Raw genomic sequence first — 17,684 nt, 5'->3', positions numbered from 1 at the left:
TTGACGTAATTCTTACGCCGTTGGAAAGCTCCCTGTGTTTAGAATAGCACAAAAAGGTGTTTTTTTTAAGAAACAAAGTTTTACCCCAAAAAAAATGTCGTTTGATGCCTCAAAACGCTCCCGGAAGGTTTCAAACCTTGTTTCGCCAAACTGGGTCCTGTCGATAAAAACGGTCCCGTGAGCTGATTCCTCCACTTTTTCCACTCCAAATGCATCAAGATGGATGAAAGAAAATATAATGATCCAATTTGGATCATCCAATGTGTGTATTTTGGAGTGTCCATAAATCTGGAAATCAAACTCACTTCTTGCATAATATTTGGTCTTGTAGCTATGAGATCCATGAGGCTGCCAACCAATACTTTGAATAGAATTGGATTGAAATTTGTTTCTTCATCATCCTTTCTTAACTTTGTACCTGTTGCAACTAATGTATGGACATGTTTGTAATTCTCCATCCTGAATCTTTTCAACAAATCTTTTGCATATTTATTTTAACAAATAAAAATTCATTTTTCAGATTGCTCAACTTCTATGCCAAGAAAATATTTCAGAGACCAAGATCTGTCATCTCAAATTATTTTATCATGGCTGCTTTGAATTCATCCAATTCAAAATCACCTGTATAAATCATGTCATCGACATATAAGCAAACAATCAAAATTTGTTCATGCTCATTTACCTTTGTGTACAAGGTAGGCTCAATGTTGCTTGAACAAAATCCATTCTTAATCATGTAGTTTTTGATTCTGCTATACCAAGCTCTAGGCACTTGCTTCAGTCCATAGAGCACTTTCTTCAACCTGTAAATTTTATCTTAGTTACCTTCAACTCCATATCCTAAAGGTTGTTGCACATAAATTTCTTCTTCTAGAATTATGTTCAAGAAGGCTGATTTCACATCCATCTGATATACTTTCCACTTGTTTTGAGTTGTTGTGGCTATAATTTCTCTTATAGTATCCAATCTGGGTACCGGAGTAAACATTTCTCCAAAATCTATTCCAGGTTGCTGCGAGAACCCTTTTGCTACAAGCCTTGCTTTAAATCTGTCAATTTCACCTTTCTCATTCAACTTTGTCTTCTACACCCATTTCACACCAATAATATTTTTGTCCTTTGGAAAATCAACCAAATTCCATGTATTATTATTTTTAATAGCTTCAATTTCTTCATCCTATCTCTAATTGCTTCTTCAAATGAAGAAGGTTGGAATGATAACAGTGCAAAATTTGAACTAACATCCAAATCATCATAAATATCTTTCAAACTTATCATCTTTCTCTTACCATTACTTGATTCATCACCTGATTGATTGCTGGGAGAATCTCGATCTGTTGATATACTTGAAGATCCATGTTGCTCAAAAAATCTTGGAGTTCTTGTTGGTGTGTCTCTATTTGGTGTCTTCACCTGTGATTCTTGTTGCTCCTTTTATTCTACATCATCTTCTTCCATCAGTGGCACTTGTGCATCAACTGTTTTGTCTATACTACCATTCCACGACTCTTGTTCTTTGAACACAACATCTCTACTAATTATGGTCTTCTTGGTGACAGGGTTATACAATATGTAAGCTTTTGATTGCTCACTGTAGCTAGTAAATATGCATTTTTCACTTTTATCATCCAATTTGCCTCTTCGCTCCTTAGGCACATGTGCATAAGCTACACATCCAAACACTCTGAGGAGAGATACACTACGAGACATACCTAGCCATGCTTATTCTGGTACTCTGATCATCACACTCTTTGTAGGAGATTTATTAATCACATAAATAGCGCATGCAACTGCTTCTGCCCAAAACTCATTAGACAAGTTTCTAACTTTCAACATGCTTCTTGCCATGTTCATAGTTGTCCTATTCTTTCTCTTTGCTACACCATTCTGCTACAGTGTGTACCTGGTTGTAAATTATCTTTTGACTCCATGTTGTTTGCAGTAATCATGGAATGCCTTTGAGTCATATTCTCCACCACGATTTGACCTCAATAACTTGATCTGTCAATCAATTTGGTTTTCTGCTAAGGATTTGAATTCTTTGAACTTTGCAAAAGTTTCAGACTTCTACTTCAAGAATTAAACCCAAGTCTTTATGTTATAGTCATCAATGAAAGTGAGGAAGTAACAACTTCTACCAATCGACTGTGTCCTCGTAGGTCCACACAAGTCTGTATGCACTAGCTCAAGAGATTGCTTTGTTATGTATGCAACTCATTTTGGAAAAATTCCACGATGTTGCTTTCTCAAGATCAAACACTCACGAGTACTAGCAGGTTCTTTGATGGGAGGTAATCCTCTAACCATTTGTTTTTGCTGCAACAATCTTAAACTAGAAAAGTGCAAGTGTCCAAACTGAAAGTGCCATAACCAATAATCATTAGAACATGCAATTATAAACAAATTGACCTGATCACTGTAATTCATGACTAGAGGAAAGAGTTTATTCCTCATCATCTACACCTTTGCCATCAATTGTTTTCTTAGGGGCTTGTCATATATAACACATTCTTGTCCTTGAAAGATAACTTTGTATCCCTTCTATGTCAATTAACCAACACTTATCAAATTATGTTTGAGACCAGGAACATAATATACCTCTAAGATTGTCTTCAGCTCCCCCTGCTTGGTTAGAATGTTGATCACTCCTTTGCCATCTACATCCATAGTTTTTTCAGTCCCCAACTTTACCTTTGTCTTCACAGATTGATCCAAATTTGCAACCAAATTCTTGTTGCATGTCATGTGGTTACTGCAACCACTGTCTAATAGCCACACATTATCACAAGGTTCATGCATGGTATGGCAAGCAAGAAAAATGGAGTTAGTACTCTCTGTAGTGACATTAGCTCTCTAGATTCCTTGATCAATTATCCTCTTCTTGCAATCATAAGCACAATGACCAAATTTATTGCAATAATAACATCTCACCTTTGATTTGTCAACTCTTTGATTATTGTTGAGGCTTCTGCAGTTGCTTCCACTTTCATGTTCATGCTTTTCTCGACCATGTCTTTGACCACCATGTCTTCTGCCTCTCGATCTACTTCTACCTCGACCTCTGTTTCTTGTACCTAACTTTTGAAAGTGGTTTCTAAAGTGGAATCCTTATTTTTGTCTATCCCTGTCTCTTGTGATAGAAGTGATCCCATCAAATCATCAATTATCAGTGATGTCAAACCCTTGGCTTCTTCTATGGCTTCTACCACAACATCAAATTTGGTAGACAAAGATCTGAGGACCTTCTCAACCATTGTTTGATCTTTAATTTCCTCACCATAAATTTTTAACTGATTTACGACAGCCATGACTCGATTCATGAATGAATCAATGTCCTTTGTCTCCTTCATCTGCAGACTTTCAAAACATCTCCTAGTATTCTACAACTTAACAATATTGACTTTGGCCATACCTTTATAGCTTGTCGCCAAGGTCTCCCATGTTGTCATTGCTGAAGACGTGATCATAATTTTCTGAAACACTGCTGGTCCACTCCTTGTTGGATAAGATGCAACGCTTGTGCATTCTTCTTTTTTACTTTCTTCCATAGTTCCCCCTCTGCATCAGTGAAGGCTAGTTCTTCTTCTTCGTTTTAGGTTCTGAAAACCCAAATTAGACATAACCCAAACATCATGAGTCTGCAACATGGTCGCCATCATAACGACCCACACATCATAATCTTTCCATGTAAATAATGGAAATATGGGCTCGAAATTTGAAAAAGACATCTTTCTTCAACAACAAAAAAACACCCTAAAATTTCTCCTTTCTAATAAACCTCAAGTTTTATTTTTCTCTTATTAAAAAAACTTCTTCAAAAGCTTTAATATATTAAAAAGAACCATTTTATAAAAACCTTTTAAAAAAAAATTTAATGAACCCTTCATATAAAAACACTTCTCCTTAATAAGGTTGAATAACCCTGCTCAACGCATATAAACAAACTATGGCAAAACACATCTTTTCACCATATACATTTTCGTACTTTAAAAAAAAATCGACTTTGCTCTATTAACGCTCTCGTTATGATGATGGCATGCGTACTAACGCTTTGCACGAAACGGAGAACCGCGTTAGTGCTCTAACGCTTTGAAACCTAGAGGAACTCACGTGGTGCGGAAGGGGCGTAAGTTTACCTTTTGTAACGTGGTGTTTGTTGACAACTGTTATAACGCCTTGTGTATGACTTACAAGGTGTGTTATATTATTAATCAAGTGGAACGCCTTGTGTATGACTTACAAGGTGTGTTATATTATTAATCAAGTGGAAAAAAATATTTTTTCTTTCACACAGAGGGTTGCTAATCCGTTATCCGTTTTTCTTAGTTTTTTCTTAACTTCACTCTGATATTATTTGTTGGAAAAGAAAGGAGTTAAAACACAAATTTTACACACAAAACACACGAGTTATGGTTTTTCTATTGATCACACAATAACTTGATTGATTACAATGAACTCGATGAGAGATATTTATATGTTTCCAACTCACAACTCGCCTAAAATAACTTACATACAACGACACACTAAATCTGACTATGACTTAACTCAACACTCAATTCACTGGCTCTCTAATTTTAACCAATTCCTCATGCAGAAATAATTAACTTATTTTAACAATGACACGGTGATTAAGATGCATTGAAAAACATTCAATAATAGAAATGCGTTGGAATATATTAAAAGCAGTATAAAGTAAGGATAATGGGCCATATTAAATATGCGTCGAAATATTATGTTGGAATGTTAATAGGTTAGTTGAACCATTACAAGAAGTGTGTCCATTGAAAGAGCAGGTATTAAATGTTGTGGAGGGTGATGTATTAAACATTGAAGATCACACTATCAAATATATGCGAAAGAAACCAAGGGGCAACCATAGGAGCGTTATGATAAAGGCCACCTTAAAGCAAATAGGATGGTTATATTGAAGAATGGCCACGAATACATTGAAGAGAGAGTATTACAAAAGCACGCGTTGGAGCAATGGTATAACACATTCATCGAAGGTGATATAAATGCGTTAACAAGTACGTTAAATAGACATCCCAGTGCATGGGGTCAATTTATAAATGCATCAAAGGAAACAAAGAGTGATACTAGTACCAAGTGAGCACAGGGTAATCTTGTAGCAACCACACTTGCATTTTCCGACCAAAACATATCAATGTTGTGTAGTCACATGTTGCAAGCATGTTTTCGCACAACCAAATTGCGGTTAATGGGATGTAGTTTCACCTTCCAACAAGCCACCAAATAAAGAAGTAGATACGGCATATTTATGCTCAATACAAAAGGCATAAAAAAGGGTTACAACGAGAAAAAGATTAAACAAATGTGTGGTTGGAATATTATGATGCATTGAAATGAATATAAAAAATTATGCATGTAAGGAGGGTATAATATGATATACTTATTGATTCATACCATAATGTATCACACGTTGATGAAATGACATCATGCCATTCAAGGCAGCGTTAATTACCTTTGAAAAGATGTGTTGAGGACTATTGAAAACGAAGGTGGATTAAAATCAATATAATAGCAACCATAAGGATTTAAGGGTCTAGTAAAAGTTGAGGGCAAGAGTATGTAAACAATGCAAAAGCTCCATATATATGGCTATTAGTACTAATTACATGGCGTAAGGTCTTACTTTATCAACCATTAATAATATAGAGAAATAGAGGACACGTTAATCACTAACATTCAAACTTTTTTTTAAGCATTACAAATTTAGTTATTATGTAATCATGTCTTTTCATCTATTTCAATATAAGAATGTCACATAAGAAGTCAGGGATAACTTTCTCTTAAAACCAATTCCAAAGCACAGTTCCTCTCAAATTTAAAAGATGATAGCATGTGCTCTTTTCATACTTATACATGAGCTCTACGTAAGACTGGAAATAAATTCCACCATAATGCCATGTATGAACATTAAGCTAGATCAACCTATTTGATTTCCTAAATTATGCTAAATAAGATCCACCTACTGACTCTTGATATCATAACTACAAAAATATCATGTTTCTATTACAAAAATCACATATAAATGTATGAGTATAACCTACATATAGCAAGGGAACTGAGGGAAGAATATGTCTCTCTTCATCAATAAATATAATAAATATGATATGTTTATGAAATGGAATCACAAAATATATTAACCCAACAACATTTCCAAATTCATCATTTAAAAATTCTCAATCTCAATTATTAAGGCAATGCTTCAATCATGATTTGTATAATGAATGTTGCAGCAAGAGCAACTATTGTTACCAATCCAGAAGCATATTATTCTTCAAAAAGTGCCAAGTAAAACAATGGACCTGCATAAATTGGGCACAAGTAGTTGTTTTCTATAGTCATTGAAGCACAAGAATTCACCCATGAATACATGCAACTTAGACGAAACTTATTATGCTCACTTGCACAAAATCCTACAGAATTAGTCACTGTAAAATTGTTTCCAACAACCCCCTTTTTTCATGAAAGATTTAGATAATAAAAGTAACAACTGTCCCATTCTCTATTCACACTTCAGCAAATTATTAAATTCATTTTTCACATTCATACCAAAAACTTGCAGACATAGGAAGCTACATCTATTAAATAGTCTAATCATAAATTTCTAGTACATAAAAAAACTATGGTAGTAAAACTTTTACTCTAACAATTTATATGCACAAAAGATACAGCCATTCAGGCCTTTTGACAAACACTTGGCAAACATGCAATCTACATCCACTAAGGTCTTTTGACAAACATTTTGCAAGCATGCAATTAAAAGCCATTGAGGCATTTTGTCAATGAATTTGAGATTCTTCTTCAACTTATTTATCTCATAAAATTCAGAAATTGAAACTTCAAATGTTGGCATATTGAAACAGGGACTAAATAACCTTAGTTTTTCATCAAATACTCAATAACAAACACGCATAACTAAGAACAACAATTTGCAAAATCGTCCAGATTTATGATCCAGGTTTTAAAAAGTGTCTTTTTTAATCAAATCGGGGGTTACAGGTCTATATGGCACGAATACACCCTGATGTTGTCCTGAATCGGTATGAAACCATGCATAGATGCATTTTTAAAAACTAGCAAATATGTTGACTCCAGGAATTTCATTTACAAATTTTCTCAAACAGATGACATGCAAGCTTGAATCTACGGCTATGCAAAACAAATAACAACCTATAATTAAATTATAAAAACTTATGTATTATCTAAATGCCTTTCAAAATCATTTCATTCATTATAAGTGAATTGAAGGGCTTTGAGATTCATCAAGCATTATTTTCATTCAATCATTCGTACAAACACATGGCAAGCATCCTGAACTATTGAAATACATAAGGTTTGAAAATTACCTCAATGATTCTCTTTGAAACTCTTGGATTCCATCTTCTTTTTTTAGCATTTTTATTTTAACGGCTAATCTATGGAATCCTCCAAGTATATTTCGGGTATGCATCAATTTTCTGCCCTGATAGGCTGCAAGTCAACACTTATTCATGCATAATGATTAAAAATAATAATAGCATTTCTCATTCACGGATTTTGTCAAACACTTTGCAAAATATCCTGAAATTCTTTTTAAAACATGCCTCTAATTACCTAAAATGAAACCATAACTCATGAAACTCTTACCCAAGCCCTTTGGAATTTCTTTATTGCAATTACCTTCAACAATATTTGGTTTTCCTTTCTTAAATGCTACAATACCAATGTTAGTACAATGACTACACCAATAATAATTCCATAACATCTTGAGATCTAAACATCCATTCACATAAACCACTCTTAATCTTCCTTTTCAACTATCCAATAAGATTCCAAATAACATAAGCTTAAACCAAAATTAGATTCTTACAACAATTTAAATTTCTACGTTTTATTTTATGCTAAAGCTATACTATAATTTTAGGACAATAAAAATTATACATGAAGAGATATTCAACTCCAATAGCTGAGAATATGATCCATCTTTGATCCCTTAACCAACTCATTTGAACCATCCAGATTTCCACCCAACCATATCCAAGGATAACCTCTCCCCCTAGAACCCCAAGCTGTAAGAGCTCACAAGCAATACCAAAATATAACAGTAGAGAGATGTATAAAGCAAGCTACGGAAGATAAGTTTTACTTCCTCTCAATACCACTCATGTTCAACTCCATTGGGTAGAGATACTTAGTAATTTAGTTATCATTTGGCTACTCTCCAAATTTCTCCCTCTCACAATCTTCTTCAAATCTCTCTAACTCTTGGTATTGCCACGCACCTCTCTGAGTGAGAATACATGAGACACATATATAGGAGGAGCAACAAATTCTTATCATAAAGAAGGAGTTATATGTATACCTTGTATTCCATTTAGAGGAGTGTAACTCATGCCATTAAGGAGAGGTATACATGCCTTAGTTAAGGAGAGTGTAACATATGCAATAAAGAGAGCGTAAGAGGAATCTTTTATGACATGTCTTTAATAAGTGTAATAATAATACGTCATTCTTTGATGAGTGCATAAAAGAGAGTGTAATGTATTATTAAAAGAGAGAGAGAGAGTTATATTTAGCCATGAGAATCATCAAGGAGAGAGGTGTGAAGTGATTGAGGAGATGAAGGTGACTTATAATTCCCTTTTTAATAATAATATCATATTCTCATAAAAGATAATAATAATATTAATAATATTGAGGATTAAGTCGAGATTGAACTATTATAGTTGATTAATGATAAGCTAAGTGATTTTCCTTAAACTACGCTTAATTACCAATTTATGCAAAGTGATTTAATATTTTTGGAAAGTCATGCTTGAGATGCTAGACATGACTTTCTATTTTTAAAAAGTCACTCTAGGATTGTTAGAAAAGAGGTTTTATTAAGGAAATTCATCCCTGTGCTGCCCATGAGTGGTATTTTTCTTTCGAAGAATAGGGATTCTGCACCCCTATTGCATGCATCTCCGTGCCTTAGTATATTGAGGACTTCGCACCCTGATCTACTCTAAAGATCCAAGATTCCACACCTTGATATTTTTAAATATTCAGGACTCTGTGCCTTAAACATTTTATTATAGATCCAAGACTCCATGTATTTATCTTTCATGGATTTAGGACTTTGTGCCCTAATCCTTTTATTATAGATCCAAGACTCCACGTCTTTATCTTTCATGGATTTAGGACTTCGCACCCTAATTTTCATGGCTTCTCATCTACTCTGCTTTGAAACTCTACACTTCACCTTAAGGTATTGATTGTGAGCTCATACCCATCTGATGGTTCGTTGGTAAGGTCTTGTTCCAAGACCTGCACACATCACAATCTCATAGATCAAAGGAATCAAATGAATTTCATAATTAACTTATTCACATTTTACCAAGGATTGTGCATGACTTCCACAGTCATTTTGGTTTTGGAGAAATGACTTCCGCAGTCATTTATAACTCGAGCATCCTTGTTGGAAATGACCAAGTCCCCTGCCACATCTTTCTTAGTACAAGATTAAGCATATATAATCATACAAATCATGTATCATCCATAAATCATAATTAACCATATGTTCCACATAACCATGATCATCCATGGATCTATGTGTCTCAATCCTGGATCACCATCCATGTCTTACACCTATGTCAAAATTAGGATACCAAAAGAGAAAACATCGATAATATGCACTTAACCAAAACCAGTCTTATTAAAATCAATCTTTATCATAAGCACGTAGCAACCATGTGACCTAAACTAGGTCTATAGCATACAAGCATATACATAAGTCTAACATGCATAATATTTATATCACTGCATCAAAATCACCCTCTCCAAGTGTCATCAAAGTTATCTCACCAAGAAGGGACACTGCAAATGGAAAGCAACCCAAAGTCATATATACATACACATCCAAAAGGAATATTAAATATGTGAGAAGTATATATAAAACATACAAAGGACACAGGAAGGTCGAGCCAAGCATTTTGAATATCACCATCTCAGGGCTATAAGTTCTTATTTGATCAATTTTTATTTGTGATAACTATTTCCTATTCTATTAAAATCTTGAATCCTAATTAATGGTTGTGTGTTTGCATTATTGAAGTTGTAGAGCAGTTGTTCGTCACTTATAGTTACTTCATGGATGCATGATCCAAGTCATTAACTACTATTGAATGATCTAACGAGCACCAAGGTGACCTTATGGCAGAACGAAGACATTATCAAGTTTCTTAAAGCACAATATCTTTTTACAAGAGGACACGTCAGTGCTTGTTGAATTTCTTATTATTATTTTTTAAATATATTATTTTGTTGTAAATGATGAAATATTAAAACTGTAAAGGGGCTAAAAGGAACATCAAATGTCATAGGGAAGATGAGGAGTCATGAATAATATGAAAAGTCATGGGGAATTTGAAAGGCCATAGGGAAGGCGAAAGGTTACTTCCCCACTTCTATAAATGTAACCTCATGCCTTGTTCAAAAGGACTTTTAACACGTAAGATAGGTTAGTAATTATATTTCTACTTTGTGCTTGAGGAGTTAAAAGCACTAGCTCTGGGTAGTTTATAAGTGGAGGGATTGTGAGGCTAGTTTTGTGTTTTAAAGATGATATGAACTTCTCTCTCCACCCACTATTGGGTTTTGACGAGCTTGTTGTACATGTATTTAAATGGGCAACAATATTAATGAGAATCTTTTCAATTCATGCATTGATTCTCGCATGTTCCTCTGTTGGTTATATTAGGTATCTAGTATTCCATTATGTATGCATGTGATTTACACATTAGTTAAACGTTTATGAACTAATTCATTACATGCAACTTGTGTGTTAGCTTTGAATCTATGCTCTTCATTCCATGTTAATGTTAGTAATTAATTGTGAACTAATTTGCACTTGATTTCTAACACTTTCTTGCTGTCTATGTCTTAGTTAGTCTCAGTTATCTGTTTCTTTCACAAGGCATGCTCTCGCTTATTATTGTTGTGTTCTTATATCATGTTTTATAAGCTATCAATGGAGAGTTGATATCGTCCTCATTATTTTGGCATATTACACTTGGTCTCACATTTATCTCTACATTCAATCTCCAAGAGAAAAACACACAAAGAATGCCAATTGGATCGGTATCCCGAATGGGCCTCCTACTCCAAATGGTGTAGGGTCTAGTTGGGACCTTATACTGGGAAGATCCCCTAGTGTTGGTAGATATCCAACATCATCAACATGTAGATTTTAGATTTTTAGGAATAATTTATTAGATCTATTGTGACAAAAGGTCTAGTGATATAAACATAGCAGTTTATAGTTCACATAGGTGCCCAAATTAGAAAGCACATAAATTGTAAGATTGACTCGGATACATCATGTTCCATACTACTTGCAAGAATCATGGTTGGGTATCTAGGTGTCTTGGTAGATGAAAATATGTCCATGGGATGGCCAGTTACTTAGTCTTTACAGACACATTGATGTCAGTCCCTAGAGTAGAATAGGTTCCCAGTCAATATTTATGGTACCACTATTTCAAATCATAGTCTTATAATTTAAGGAAGGAGCCTTTTCATTAGATTTTGAGAACCCGTAGTTAATTTTTCATATATAGACATGTCCATATCTAACACCATCCACCAACATTTTAAGTTTTTTTGTAACAACACTTTGAGTAGTGATTTTTCCCATTCCTTATGCATTTTCTTTACAAGCTTGCTTTGGTATTCATGGCTTTGGGAGTTTACATGTCTCCTTTTGTAACAACCCTAAATCAACATGTAATTAATCAACTAATTAACATCAAGTTCAAACTATGAGTAGCACTTACCTGTGGTTAAAGTCTACTTACAGCAACAAGGTTTTGGGGACGACTCTCCACCCAACCATAGGCTCAATTGCGCAAGGACTTGCTACAACTGGCCACCCGCGAGCCCTCAATCAACGTACTACTACTAGTGACTCCTCTGTCTTAGAACACTATTCTTCTAAGAGAATGAATAATAGAATCTTGAAATGATGGAATGCCTCCCATCTTCCTCACCATCTAATAAATAGAACAAACATTGGAAGGGGAACCACATGCACACACTCCATGTGTCTGCATGCAACTTTATTGCTTTCTTGTTTTATTTCTTTTTTATAGCTTTACTGATTTTTTTTACTGTTTTCTTATTTTATTTCTATTTATTTTTATTTAGAGCTTTAGTATGGTTATTTATTATTTATTACTATTTTTATTTTCTTATTATTATTTTGTTTTATTCATTGTTTATTATTTATTTTCTTGTATCTTTTAATATTATTTATTATTTATTATCATTTATTATTATTATTATTATTATTTTATTATTTATTATTTATTATTAAGGGAGGGACATTACATACTCTCCCGCTTTAAGGAACTTCGTCCCGAAGTTAAGTTGAATTATTATTATTATTATTTATTTATTATTTTTATTATTTTTGTTATTTATTACTTCATGTTGCTGACACCCTCTGTTGAACTAGTATAACTAGCAGGCATCGAAAGTTTCACAACACCCGGGAAATCCCAAGGAATCTCTATCCTTTTTCCCACTTTCGGCACCAGGCATAAGCCTGACCTGGTCTGTATCCTAGTCTAAGGCTGGCCCCAAGGCTCGCGCCTGACTCAGACCTCATCTGCCCCAAGGCAAGCATCCGATACGGTACTCAATGACTTTGGGCATCTCGCAAGGCTGGCCCATTCCCTCCACAACTACTAAGGTGAACAGCCCCAGGCATCGAAGTCCTTACACCCCCACCAGACTTCGGCATCCCAATCCAATAACAGGAACCTAGCCTAGAAAATCAGGCACTTGGCCTCCTCAAGATGATCCCATAGCCCTTCAAGAGCTATACAAGACAAAGGAACCTCTGGCATATGTAGTGTTGATTGAGTTTGTCCCCAGCCCATATGGTGTTACTTATTCTCCTTCATGCGTATGGGCTCGCACGAAATCATCAAATAAACAGGCCCTCTTGGCCCATTTGTGGAGTCTTGTGAATCATCACACCTCAACATGCAACCAATGCATTAGCTATACCATTATAGTAGCATAGAAAATAATCCACATGCCAAGTCTTGCATGTTATCATGTAACATTCATCATTGTTAACCGGAACATTATGAATAATAACGAACTGCATGCCCATGCATGTCATAAATTTGTACGCAACTATCACATGCTTCACCTCATGAAATACCATCATAAGTTAGAACATCAACATATTTGCATCAGAAACATATCATGACTTCACATAATAAATGAACCACATGTCAATGAACCTCATAGCATCATAATTCCTATGCCACTCGTATGCATATCATCATCATCATAAGGATACATTATCACTATTGTAACAACTATAAATATTAAATATGAACCACATGTGCATGATCACGCTCATACCATCATATCATGAAACATCATCAATATGAGAAACATCTCAATACTTATCAAGTATAGAATAATACTCTATCATGATTCATCAGAAAAATCAATTTCATTTACTTTACACCCATTCCACTATGAACTAAGATTATTCAACATCCATCTAGGATCTATGTTATCTCATTAGTGTTATTAGTGTTATGTTTTCATTAAGATAACAATTACTTTTTCAATAATCATCTCCACTTCTTTCACTGGAAAGTTCACCCTTTACACCATAGGTATAATCATCTAAGTACATCATTAATTTTTCACATGAGCCTCATCATCTTGAGTCTTAATCTCTCATCATATATTCTTCCTTCCCCAAGGAAATTCTGGTGAAATTCATTGTTAAGATATTACTAGTTGTACAATCAAAATCCCTTGGTTTTACATCCATTTACCCTTTGGCTTACCGATTCCAATATCGCTATATGCAATTGCATATAAACACTAGGTCATCAGGATTTAATTTTATGTCGTGCTTAATTTTACTTGCATGAGGGTTTGTTGATCCATGTTGACTTATACATACATCACTTAACAATTACCATTTTCATCCACAAAATATTTTCTTATCTCTTCAAGTTCCTATCTCAATATCATTTGATTGTTTTATCATAAATTCACCCTTCTTCAATTTGGACAAGAGATTCTTGCACATTAACAGTATCTTTATTTTAGATTTTGAAACAGTTGGAAACACTACTACCATCATTGTCCATGAAAAATTTAAATGTGTGGTGTTCTGTGGAAACAACCTCTTTTAACGCTATGGGAACAAAACTTGATAAGTTTCTCTATGTGAAGTCCTAATCATGAAACAATGAGTGCAAATCAGTCAAGTGCAAACTCTCATTTCTTTTGTCAATATGTATACCATCCTTCTCAAAGTATCCTTATAAAATTTCTAGCAACATTCCTTCCTATACTTCAATTTTTTTTTTTTTGTACTGGTCATTATGAAAATTCTCAACTTCATATCTTCATACTTTTAAACTATGTAGATCATCACTATGATCATTACCAATCAGGTTTCTCGGTTCACTCATCAATACCCTTAAAGAACTTTCTTCTTGATAGAACATCCCTTCATTTCCTCCTACCAAATATTCTTATGTATATTTTTCTCCTAGTCTTAATTTCCTAATATTCCATGTCTACTAGCTTAAAAAAATGGAAACTTCTTCACTTCATTCTATTTTATTAAATTGACTTTACTTTCTCACCTCCAATCATTGTGGTTTCTTTTCCTCCTATCTTAAAAGCATAGCATTGATACACTTTGGAAATGTTGTTACTATTCCCCAACTTGGGTAATACCCTATAAATAAATTCATTAAGATGGCTACCAAATGTACTCCGCTTATCATTTCCTATTTTAAGACATCAACCTAATAAAATTGCCTGATCATACATCTTGTTATCCATAATTCATGAATATAGTTAGTCACCTATGGAAAACTTACAATGTGGCTCTCCCATTAGAGGGAAAAACTATTATAGATGTTGTCATGCACACAACTTATCTATCTATGTCATCATACCTTCCAGGTTCCTTCAAACTGACCTTCATTATTACCATGATTATTCAACTTCATTAGTTGATTGCCAATATTTTCTTCTTTATGCGCATCATCCTTAGATAGACCCTATAGTGATACCTCAAGTTATGATTATACCAAATTCTTCCATTATGTTCTAAAATAGGTTGCCTCTTCTTATTGATTTCTTACCCTTGTTGTGACACTTCCTCTCAACCACCTTAAGCATCTGATCCAAGTTGGCCATAATCACATGAGCTATCATTAGTTATCATCATTAGAAAATTTGCAAGTTTCTCCTTTCCATTTCTCCTTAGACAACTTTATCCACTATATGCAATTAACCTTGAATCACGAAACCTCATGTAACATTATACTCAACATCATAACAGTTAATTAAACTAAACTGAAATCATAGTGTACGATTTAAATGTATCATAAATTTAAACAATAAAACATGATTTAGATGCTCCAAATCCAAATCTGTACGATTTGCCACTGAGACTAAAATATACCATCCTGTGGTTTATATATATATTGCAAACCCAACTGATTCACTCAAGAATGAAGGAGACTTCAATGGTAGCTTGATGATGTTTAATATACAAATGATATGATTGATGCAAATGTAGTAAATGAGCACATACATGTAATCTGAATGGCAATTGCAATGAAAAATCAAATTTATTAGAATATTTTACATGTGTATGTCATGAAGGTACCCAAATTTTAAAAGTAAAGGTCTCATTCATTCATATGTTCAGTTCATGACACCACTTTAACCATAACAAAGTGTGTTGTCTTTATTGGAACCTATGTAAGAGGACTACAACTATTTTAATTTATCAGAAAGATATATAGAAATATCATTGCATGCGATTAATGTGTTGTGGAACATGGTTCAGTGAAGTATATCATATATGCTCATGGAACTCATGCATTGAAATGTAATTGAAATGTAATGGAACCCATATATCACTTTTGTGTTAAGAGATCATTCACATATGAATTTATTAGTAATCATTCGATCCAGAGATCCACTAATGTTGTCAAAAAAATAAAGCATACTAGTGTTCCATAGATTAGTTAGATGAAATGTGTGTAGGACTGAAATTTGTTGAACCATTTAAACATTTGCCTTGATCGGAGAAGTGATGCAAATATTAAACTGTATTATCATCATACAAATGTCATCAGGAATTGATTTAAATTTACATACCCTTCCCCAAAATAATTGACGTCAAAAAAAGAATTTAGGAATTGAGACCCTGAAATCTGCAGGCATATGAAAACGAAAGATCTTGACAAGCAAAAGTAGAGATCGTTCCAGATTTATAAATGTTCATTGATTTGAAGTATCATCAGGAAGAATGTATTAGCCTTGACGTTAGCAAAAATTAATGGCTTATCAGAGTTATCATGTGATCTAGAAATGAAAAAGAGGTTAATGTGTGACAAAACAAAAAATTACCAGATTCCTAGCTTGTAACATCATCCGCTATTGCCTTAGATTATGCATGAGTTGGTTTAACCTTAATGAATGCAATCAAACATACCACTCAAGAGAGTAAACAAATTCAGGGGTTTTGCAGAAACGAAATCAAACAACCAAGAGAGATTCCAATAGAAACACCATAAACAAGAAGAGACACTGCCACCCGACCTAAAACTGGATCAGATTACTGGGAAGGTTATCCCTCCCAAAACACAAAATAAAATCATTTTATTAATAAGATGGCCCACTTGCAAGCGCACCCGCGAAGGCAACACCATATAAAACCCTAACAAAGCTTTAATAGCCACCGAGTTTTACAATATAAAGATCGAAACAAAACCAGGAAACTCTGAACAACCTATTGACTACAATACATTTTAGCTATAATGATTTTTAGCACTTTGAATTCTTGACGAGAGAAGGTGCTTGGACTTTGAACAGATATGCACTTTATTTGAGGTAACCTTGTGGATCATATTTATCTGCAAATGCCTCTAGCCTGGATACTACACAAAGAGATTACACAAAACCTAAATTCCAAAGCCTTTTCCACCAAAGAGTCATGCTGACTTGTTGTTAATTTGAAAACACTTGATGTACGTTTTGTAGAATCAGATTTTTTTCTGCCCTTATATCAGATGTATATACTACTTAAAAGGAAACTTGTGATCTGATTTGAAAAGACAATTATAGGCCTATGTCCTCTTCCAGAATTCTACCAACAGACCAAGTTAGTAAAATATATATATAGTAAGGGTTGTTAAGGATGTGATTAGATCTTCTGCTTATTGAAAAAAAAAAAAAAAACTTAACACTATTTGTTTGTTTGTTTGTTTGTTTTTTTCCTTTTTTTTTTAACAAAAAGGTGGAAAAATAGTTATATATAAATTAAATCTAGAAAACTTTCCATAAATCATATCCATTAGGTAAGAGTATTAATATATATAAATATCCAATACAGAGCTCTGGACACGTGACCATACCTCAAGGAAGCATACCACAAGACTAATAATATCAGCACGCATAGCAGGTGTCATACCTCACTGTGCTTTGCGGAGTGCAAAAATGGAGTTGGGACTACAATTAGCTAGTGCAAAGCTTGCATAACTGTAATATGCGATGAAAATGAAGACAGAGATAGCAATGTCACACTGGGATGCCTCTGCCATTCTATTAAATTGCCCTACATATCGTGA

Source organism: Pinus tabuliformis, chromosome 9, assembly GCF_031772625.1.
Source record: "Pinus tabuliformis cultivar Carrire ecotype Pingquan chromosome 9, CPIR1, whole genome shotgun sequence".
Classification (NCBI taxonomy): domain Eukaryota; kingdom Viridiplantae; phylum Streptophyta; class Pinopsida; order Pinales; family Pinaceae; genus Pinus; species Pinus tabuliformis.
This window is presented reverse-complemented; position numbering follows the sequence as displayed.